Source organism: Epinephelus moara, chromosome 4 (genome assembly GCF_006386435.1).
Source record: "Epinephelus moara isolate mb chromosome 4, YSFRI_EMoa_1.0, whole genome shotgun sequence".
NCBI classification, from domain to species: domain Eukaryota; kingdom Metazoa; phylum Chordata; class Actinopteri; order Perciformes; family Serranidae; genus Epinephelus; species Epinephelus moara.
Genome location: NC_065509.1, coordinates 18,804,941 through 18,815,757, shown reverse-complemented (window position 1 = coordinate 18,815,757; position 10,817 = coordinate 18,804,941).

Here is a 10,817-nt window from a genome sequence, read left to right as displayed (position 1 = left end):
AAAATCTAACCCACATTAATCAGAAATATGGATTTATACTTGACACTAGAGGTTATCGGCTGTCTTGGTTTTGAGTTACAGGTCAGTATTAGATCTGGCCCAGTTATAGTACCACCACAACACCAGATATATGTATTGTACATGATCACTATATTCCCCACAGTACCTGTGCTCACGTCTTTTCATTCACTATGTGATAAAGAGCAAAGATTGGAAAGGTCGCCTTGTCTTGTTACTAAATAGGAGATTAAATTCCATTTACTGTGATAGAGAGCAGTGATCACAGCGAGTGGAAGGTTTGCAGTAAAAATATATTTGCCAGATTTGTGTTACTGGAGAGAAGGTTACTGAGTCTATCCTCAACTTAATTAATGTTGTCTTTACTATCGACTATCATGTGAAACTTGTGGGGGATGAGACAAGCAGCCAAAGTTAAGTAATCACAGTTTTTGCGGCTGCCATCCAACTGCTGTAGCCCGAACATTTTTAAAGAGGGGGAAATGTTAGCTTGGGTATAGCTACAATGGCTACGTGTGTAGGTTCGTAAACCATAACCCTTAGTAAGTGTAAATCCCCTTTTTGTCCAGAGTGTGGGTTATAGGAATGGTGCTGCCTTGGTTGAAAACATCACGCTAAAGTGCCCTCTTGAGTGGCGAAAATGAGAGGATGTGCCCTTTTGGCTGCCCTCTTGTCCCCATGTCATAGGTGCCCTTTTTTCCTTTTCGCCCCTGCCCTTCAAACATCCTGAGTCCGTCACTGACCGTTTACATACAGTCTCTTTCAAAATAAATGTACTACATCGGTAAAACACAACGAATTGATGTTTTTTTTGCCTTCAACAACTAACGCACATGGTTGGGTTTAGGAAAAAAGAACAGGTTTGGCTTTATAATCTTATGGGACACAAACACCGCTCTCCCGAGTGAAAGTCTGTGTTTTTTGGACCCATCCACCACCACTCCCACCCACCCTATTTGGACTTTCATCGGCTTAACCTTCATTCATGTCCCGCCGCGTTTCCCCCTGATGCCACTGAGCGCCATTAAACTATGACGCTGACCGGCCGCGCATAATGCCGACGTTAAAGGAAGCCTTTTTCATTAGTGTCTCATGCTGCAAGTCACTGCCCAAGCCCCGGATTTCGACAACTTCGGAGCGAGACCGGGTTGCCAGGGAAAACAGTGAACACACTGATTAATTGATTGAGTGGGGACCACATTTAACAACAGCAAAACTATAACAAAACATTCGTTTACAAACTCTCACACAACTCGTGCAGTATAATCCAAGTATCATTCATTCAGTCGCATGCTCAGTACTTCCCAAACATATGTATTTTCACTAGAAAAAACATTAGTACTGGAGTCTGGCTTTGAACAGAGCAGAGATAAGAGTCACTTTCAGTTCAGTTTTAAACGATAAGGTTTTAGCGGATATGCATGTGTTTGGGAAGTACTGAGCATACGACTGCATGAATGAGACTTGCATTATACTGCAGGAGTTGTGTGAGAGTTTATGAACAGTTGTTCTGATAGAGTTTTGCTGTTGTTTAAACTTGTTCCCAAATCAATCAATATGTTTGACATTTTTTGTGAAGGCATGCCAGAAAAAAGAAGTTTCCTTCATGAGTTCAAGGTGACACGGCATGACTCATGGGGCTGGTGAAGTATTCTTTTAAGCTCACGAAAAAAAGTCCTTCACTTCCTCTAAAGGGAAACTATGCCAATTTTTGACCAGCTGTGTCATCGCAGCGTGGGCAGTGTGTGTAGAGAAATGGTGTTTGGCTTCCCCTCATGCTGTGAGTGCTCGGTGCTCCCCAACCATTCAGCAATGACACAGAGCTGGTTAGAAATCAGCAAAATTTCACTTTGATGCAACTCAATATGGTGTCTTCTTAGGGGTTTCCTGTCTGGTAAACGCCCCCATCTTTCAAAGTTTGTAACCTTTTGCGCTCTTCAAAACCACCCTGCGTTGACCCTGATGAAATCACTGGGGGTTATTTTCTGAGACATGATGAAGCTGCTGCGGATGACATTATACAACTGTTTTTTAAGGCTGAGCGGTGCTCCCTGTGACGATTAAATTAACTTTGTCTTTGCAAAGTGTCCCTGTGGAGTGCCCCTTTAGATAAAACTTTGAGGTCCGCCTGCACTTAACCTATCCAAAGGGAGCAGATGTGCTGATACGACACCATCCAACCAGTCATGTGTATATTCACTGTTGGGCTTATTGCATCGACAGTTTTGTGGAAAATCAAACAATGACTCTGTGAGACAAATACCTGCTTTGGGCCTGTTATGGTATATGAGGGCATTATCTAGACAGGTTCCAGACAGTAAGTTTCTGCCTTTGCCTGCTTCTCATTTACTCAGAGCCAATATGACTATTTATGTGGGGCGCTGGGAAATGATAAATGATGGTGTGCTGCCTAATAAATATGAAATCCCTGGATCATTAGCTGGATTAGATTGGAGGGAAAAATGCATAATCAGCCCATGGATGCACTGTAGTCAGGGAGCCATCGATATCATTGCATCAGCTCACCCTCAGAGAAGGATAGTTAGAGAGACAGGGAGAGAGAGACAGTTAGAAACAGGGAGAGTAAGAGAGAGAAGGAGAGAAATGATTAATTCAGTAATGGACAGCGAGCAGGCCGAAGCAATTATAGAATATGACCGTCTATTTAGCATTCAAATTGGACCGCTACTGCCACGGATAGTGAGGTTGTTTAGTCTTGGCGCTTGGAGAAGGATAAAAGTTTTCTGTCAGAAGAACTGTACAAAGGCGAGAAGAGGGAAAACAGAGGAGATGAAGACACGCTTTCTTGTGTTGTCAAATTTATTGAGCTGGCGCTGACATCACGTTACATCCGTTGTTGCCTTTACCTTTTAGCCTCCAGCTAAGGCTCAGAGACGGTGGGGAAGCGGTGCCACGGAGTGCTGCAGCGGGCCATCCCTCCAGCCTGCTGACAGGCCAGTCGATGTGTTTAATCAACCAAAGACACGCTATAGGGAAACAGGCCCTGCATCAAAGAAGTGCTGATACATTGATTCACCTCACCTCCAGCCATAACAGCCTATCTGCGTTGCCTGATCCCGGGGCAGCCACGAGTACACATACTGTACAGTCGTCATGAGAAGAGAACATATTTAGCAGGAAACGGAGAAAGTGTGCTGCTAGAAGATCGATATTTTGTTCAAGCGTTGCTGTATTCCAACATCAGAACAGCGTAGAATTGATCCGGACTTCCTGGCTCCTAATTTCAAAGACCAATTTCATCCTGACACTGTAGCAGTCATGAAATACACATTAATATAAAATGTGACGTTAAAAGTTTCACAGCCAGGCTGCGACGGTGACAGTAAAGCTCCCCTCATCTGCTAATGCCCAGCTTTGGAAGCTGTTCACCAAATCATAAAGATGAGGTATTATCTCCTCAATACTAGAGCTCTGTCTCACTTCCACTGTATCCTTGTGGGACCTTAAAATGAGCAATAGAAGATGTCATTGTCTTTCATGGGACACTAACTTTTCCCAAGCAGCTTTCTTTAAGCAATAAAAGTATTGAAATCTCTGAAGTGAGGGGGATACACGAGGGTTTACAGGATGAGATGAAACAATCTAATTACACTAAGAAACTGTCCCACACACACATTCACATGTCCATCATATCACCATCATGCCTTCACAATACGCCACTGAGCTATTGTCTCTGAAGAGGTTTATTTTTGGTGCAGATTTCAGTGCCAGTGTGGGAAATGGCTTTTCTGTAATTTATTCCCCTTATCCTCTGTCATGAGCTTTCTTTCTTATGAATTCTCCATAGAAGATAAACCCTGCTAATTTTTTCTCTCACATACTCAAAGACCATAACAGCAAAAAATAGATTTCTTTGAGGATATGGCTTGTAAGATCGCATTTCTTTTTACATCATCTTCCCATCTGCTCTGAGTCCTCCCACTCCCCGAAAAGGGGCTGATGGAGGCAATGCTGCAACCCTCTAGGTTTCCTTATTCGTCCCACTGCCCCTCGCCCCGGCCCGGCATCGTTAGCTCACTGCAGGCCTAATTGGGCTGTGTCTAATAACTGCGGTCCCCAGGGTGTGCTCTAATGAATAGAGAATATAATTAATGCCACGGTGACGGATATTGGCTCACAGCCCTTAGGCAGGAGCTGCTCAGCATTCGACTTCTTCACCAACTTATCTCCCTCTGTCTCTTTCTGTCTCTACATCCACTCTGCTGAGCGACCACAGCGTTATTAGTATTGTCTATTCACCCAAGTTTCACAATTGAGCTTTGCTCCAGCATGATTGCTGTTCTGAAAAAAGCTACAGATGCGTAATCTTCCATTTAAGATAGCTGATCGAGTGGAGCCCTGAAATTGCCTGGCATTATATTGATATTAATCCGATTGTAAACAATGCTGCGGCTGTCTGCCCCACTGCTCTGAGCTCTTGCTTTTTTTTCTATTTACAGGACTTACTGTGAATTTTAAGCATGTTTGTGTGTGTGCGTGACTGGCTGTGGGTGGATGCGTGAGTGTGTGGTACCAGCGCTGTGTCAGCATATGTGTCAATGAGGCATCCAGGTGAATCCAACAAAAGACGGAGGAGTGAATAGCCAGCTGCTCTGCCCCTCAGTGAGCACACCTACAGGCATCCATCTAGCTGTCCGGCGCTCTGTCACGCCTCACAGGAAGACGCTGATGGATTCACCCTCGATCCTGCCCTTTCTCCTCTCTCTCTACGTCTCTCCTCTCTGCCCTCCCACCTCCATCTGTCTGCCATCTGCTCCAGCCTTCTAACTTCCTCGCTCCCATGTTGCCTCATGTACAGTTTGATTTCACCGCTCACCCACTGCCTCTTAACTTACTTTGTCACTCATGTTTGGGCTGCTTGGTACAGGAGTTGGACTGTCAGGTTCTGCAACAGAGCACAGGAAAATATGGTTTTCGGAGAAGGTGATCCTCACTTATTAATTCAGTCAGTCCATCTGCTGCTTGAACATGAAGGTTTAAGTTACTCTGCTGGCATTTTAAGCTTCATAACACTTCTCAGGTTTGGAAAAGTGAATACTTTGTGGCACACTACCGACCCCCGGTGGCAGGTCACTGCACCTACACCTCAAAGGTATGATTGCTTCCAGTTTGACTGGCAGGGTCTCTGGCCAGGCATGAGTCCAGGGTAAGCTCTTAATGAGCATCCAGTAGGGAACAAAATGAGAAGAAGAGAGAGGATAAGAAGAGCTGGAGAGGAGAGAAAGAAACAAAGTTGGCAGTATGGACAGCAGCAGTAAGTGGGGGTGAAAAAAAAAGCTTAAGTTATAACAAGGTGTTGCTCTGTTGCCTCAGTTGGCTAGGTGTTAAGCTGGCCTGGTATGTGAAGCATTGGCAGGATTAGAGGGTGGAAAGGCATCTGCACAGTGAGAGGCAACATGCTAATGGCCATGCTAGAGATGGATGATCAAATGACTCTCTTCGTGGGCGCTTGCACGTCTTTGTATGTGAGCGTTTGTCATGTTCATGGCTCATGGTTGCCACGGTGCCGCTTCTCCTTGACTGACAGCTTATTAATGAACATGGAATCCTACATATTTGTCAGGCTGGCAGAGAAAAGCCAAACCATTATGATAAAACCATTAGCAGGAGGCTGAATTCATGACATGCATGGCTTCCATGCCAGTCAATTGAAATAGCTATAAATGGATTAAATTAAGTATGCAAACATCCCGAGTGACATAGACGAAATGCTGCATTACATTTGTAATTTCACAGAAGGTTTTTTGGCTCCTGCAATATAATTTTGTGGGGCAAATATAATGTCTTTGTTTGAATAAAATTAAGATGCCTTTCCCTACTGCGTGCATACTAGTGTGTGTGTGTGTGTGTATGTATGCACGACAGAACAGTGATGCCATAAAAGCTTCTATTCAACATCTTAACATCACAGCACACTACACTCCACTGCACTGACCTTGGCTGTAATTGCAGCAGGACCTTTTCTTTTATGCATTGGTCACCGGGATAGAGAAATTAAATGTCAACCAAGCCTGAGGGGGAAGAAGCAAGGTATTGCACTGTATCGGATTGGAAGCTATCCAAAATGTCCGACATTCAGTCCCACTGTTCCCTCTGCTGAGCGGCAGTCTCATCATGTATACACACACACACACACACACACACACAAACCAACAAGTACTTGGAAAGATGTCAGAAACAGTAAAACCCTCCACTGAAATGGATACTAATGGAATTCTGTGGGAGTCTACTTAATTGCAGGGGAAAATAGAGAAAACACAGACTACACACACACACACACACACACACACACACACACACGCACATACCCATTCATTTGTGCAGCCCGGAGCAGAACACATACACAAGTATACACACGCACACACAGGCGCACACAAACACTTGTCACTAAGCGGTACAGAAGACAGAGGGATTGAGAGTATTCACATTTGGAGGGGAAATAGAGCATGTGGTGACAGCAGAGTGGTGGGAGCGTCCAGAGGGAGGTGGTGATGTGCAGCAGAGAGGAACAGCTTTGAGTCAAGGTTTCTCAGAGTCACAAGGGGAGAAACACAACACCAGGCTTTCTAAAAGGTTTTTCTCATTCAGAAAGTGTCCCAGCCAATTTTTTTTGGTTGCGCTCTGTACGACCACACGATCCAGTGTTGAATGTTAACGCATCCGGATTAAAATTTGGTCGTTTCCGTTGAGCAAATACATTTTTACTCTGCCGGGACTTGTGTGACTGGTGTTGCTACGAAACACAAAATGATACATTACATTTATATTAAAGTTTACCTTTCATACTGGCTGATCAGGGAAGACTTTTTTATTACCAGTTGTCAAGTTTACGGCACAAAAGAGACTATTAATTTATACTAATTTATTTGATATTACCATCCTGTCTGTTGCTATTTGCCATGTGACACAAAGGAAGGCTGTTGCTCTTTCATGTTGTTAATATGTGATGGCAGATTTTTCTGCTTCCTTTCATTTTTTTTCATTAGTGGAGCAGTAAGTTTAAAAAAAGAGCCTTAGCTTTCTTAAAAAAACGTGTTCCCTCTTGGATTTTGGAATCTTTGAAAACGGCAGCATTGAAGTCTAAGATCAACAAAACTGATCTCGGTTGAGCTTCACAGGGCCTTTCAGATTTAGAAGAAGGGCAAGGCAACTTTTAATCATACGCTGAGCTTACTGTGATGTATGATCTTGTTTATCCTGCAGTGACCACAATGTACTGTAGTTTCTCAACCCTAAGACACTAAAACCAGGGAGGACTTATCACCTACAGTGTCTCAAAAAGGTATTTTGTCTTGTCATCCTGGTAATTTATTTTCTGCAGGCCTCAACACTAACTTAACCTGCCTCCACGGCATTTAGTGGATTCATTGCCAGTATTTTCTTCTTCAGCCTGGGCTTTCCTTTGCAAGGTGGTTTTAACGAAAAAAAAAAAAAAACTAAGCAGGACCGTTTTTTTCTCCCATGATCTAGTGATCGTTTAGAATCCTACAGATAAAAATGAGTGCAGCTGTATTGAAGAAATCATTAGTTTCTTAAAGTCTTCCGCAGGAGGTCTGAGATGAATTTGCCTCTAATCATGAGCGCAGGTTGAGCCCTCCATTGCCATACATCTCACCCAGGGAAAGAAAAATGCAAAGTCTTGGGAGCAAATTCCTTCAACCTCGTGGAGGCCTCCCCTAATACTTCTAATACATCATGGCAGTCAGTAGTACACATTAGAAGGGAGAGGGCAATTTTCTGTACCACTTTTTCAGAGTGTTGGAGAATCTGCAGAGTCGGACATAATAAGACAGCCCTCTGCACCTGGACCAAGATCTCAGAAAATAACGTTCAAGCAGTGCTTTTATATCACTCTGCAAGAGGTGATTGACAAATGGAACTCTCATGGTCCCTCAACACCTGCAAATCTCCCCATCTCAGTATTATAACAAGTCATTTTCCAAATCTAATGTGGGACACTGACTTCTGACTTATTTCCCCACAAGACTTAAGCAGAAACTGAAATATCTTCTCACTTTAACTGAAATTAATTCAGCTGAAAACAGATAGTGGCAGGAGTCACCATACTCTGTTACATTTCCATCGTGGAAAAGGTTTGAGAGGGGATACACACAAAAGATATCAGTCTATCAAATAGCGTGCAAACTTATAATTACACATATGAAAGCTTCAAAGGACTTTGTTTTAATAATGGTGTTCTGCAAGCACAGTTTTTGTTCCCGTCAATCACCAGCCCAGCCCTCCAGCTCCATGAAATTAAACAAATAAAAACAGTATTTTGTGATCCATCTTTAACAGAAACTGGCAGTTACACTGTGAACAAACTGTACTTATCACACTTTGAGTGACACCTTGTGCTGTTGGTGAGCCAGTTACGCTTTTTTATGAGCTGCCATTACTGCGCTGTGTGAACATTCTTCTGGACAAGGTGTAGCGTTGCAATATTTTGTATGTGTGTGTGTGTGTTCTTCTCTTCAAACTGAAATTCTCCCAGACATCCAATCCCACAGCGAAACGCAGCGCAGTTTGTCACAGCTCGGTGACCCCTGCCTGTAATCACATCATATTCTGGAAATGTTTCAAAAGTCCGAATGTGTTTGAGTGCAGGAAATGTTATTCACTAAAACCAGCTCCCTCACTGTACACCACTTACGCAGCACACATTATGTGCTTTTTGCTACTTTAAAATGGAAATTAAATGTTTGTGCGCGATTACTTGCATATGGCTGAGCTTCAGCTGTGAATGGTTTGCAGTGTATTCTTGAAGACGTCTGTGCAGCTGTAATCCATTTCTTTCATGTGACTGAATAAATGTTTTTCAAAACGATATCAGATCTGGCTCCCAATTCTGTTCCTCTGGTCTCCAAAGGGATGAGCAAAAGCTTTAGAGCTACTTGAAAAACAAATTCATTTTAGAGTAAATTTTGCCTTTGGTTTTGATTCATTTTTTGCCTTTGAGAGGAGACTCAGAAGCGTTATTCTCATGATCAGTTCTAAAAATTAAGAAAGCTATGTTTAATCTTCAGATTAAAGAATTTTTATATATCTCTAATTTACTGTCGGCCCAGAAAAGATAATACATACATAGATTAACATACAGACTGAATACCACTCTGTCCTGTGCATAATATCCTGACTGCCTTTCCGCTGTGTGACACATGGATATTTGCATATCAAAAGTACTCATATCAAAGGTTTAACCATTTACAAGATCAATGAAATTTCACAGGGAAGGTTTAATGATAAAGGTATAGATGGTTGAAGTTTCCCTGTGAGCTTCAGTGTTTACAGCTTTTAGTTCCTTCTGAAATGTCACATTAACATAACAACTGTGGTGCAGTGGCGTAATGTAGTTACGATGGGCCCCAGTGCACGCTATTGTGGGCATATCATCTCGTCACATGATCAGACAGAGGCATAACAGTGGACATCAACACACATCTTTGAGCAATTATCATTTCATATCTTTACATGACAAAAAAATACAAAGAAAATAAGAAATTATTGTAGTTAATGTAGAATACACATATCAATTTTTTATAGATGCTACTGAAAAAAAAAGAGGGATGACAGATTTGCCTTTTTGGCATGGCACCATTTTTACTGGAAGGCCAACTCTCTCTCTCTATGGGCCCCAGTGCAACCACAGCGCCTGCAATGTCTGTGTTTATGTCCCTGGTGAGGTGAACATGTCCTATAACAGGCATCGATTAAAAAGTGGGTGAATAAATTATATTGAGTCAAGCCCTGGTGCCAATTTTACAGTCAACAATGTCAATACTGATCAATACTATTGCTGTTAACACTGAATCAAATGAAACCTTGTATGTGAAATGGTTAAGTACTGCCAAACTCACTGAGAATCAACACTCCAGTCTACAGCTCTTTACGACTTCTGTTTTTAGCCACCTGCTGCAAATGAGAATATTAAACGGCCCTGTTTATTGTAATGCAGCGACGGAGAAAGTCAGCTAATGTGACGTCATCATAAAGAGTGAGAAAGTCCATTTAGGGAAGTCAGTTGGGGTGTTGAACAGGTCAAACACAGGACTTTCACCCAGGAGACCGCGGTTCATGTCCCGTGTGAAACCAGAAGACAATGTTGACATATTGTACGTACATGAAAAATGTCATGTAGAGTTTGTCACATGACATAGGCTGCGTAACATACATGTTTTAAGCCAAACTATGATGTTTTTTCTAAACCTTACCACGTAGCCGTTGCACCTAAACCTATCAGAAGTGAAAGTGAAACCTAATGACAGCGCTTACAATGCCAAGAGGTATTTATTGTGCTGATAACTGCATGCAAAAACATGAAAAAAATCATAATGTTGTTACTTTGACAGATTTTGTGATTGCGATATGCATAGTGATTTTAATAGGAATGGTTATTTTGCATTTTATTTTCACCATTAAAAATCATAAAGGGGCTGGGGTCCGTACTAAAACAAGCATGTTCCCTTACGTCTGAAATATAATTTGTAGGCCAGGGTATCTCTGTATAACCACTATGCTTCATTTATGAGCGCAAGCTGTGACACTTTATCTACACAAAAATTGCAGCTCCTGTGATTTGGATATTGCACTTCACCATATTGTGATTTTGATGATATTCAGATCATACTAGTCGGAGAAGCAGACCCATATCTACAACACTGAAAACCACTAATAACACCCACTTAATTGAGTGACAGCACTGAAAATGGGTGTTTTAGCTCATTGTCATTGATCACCAATGTGTATGGTTAAATCCCAATGGCTTTTACTGATAGATT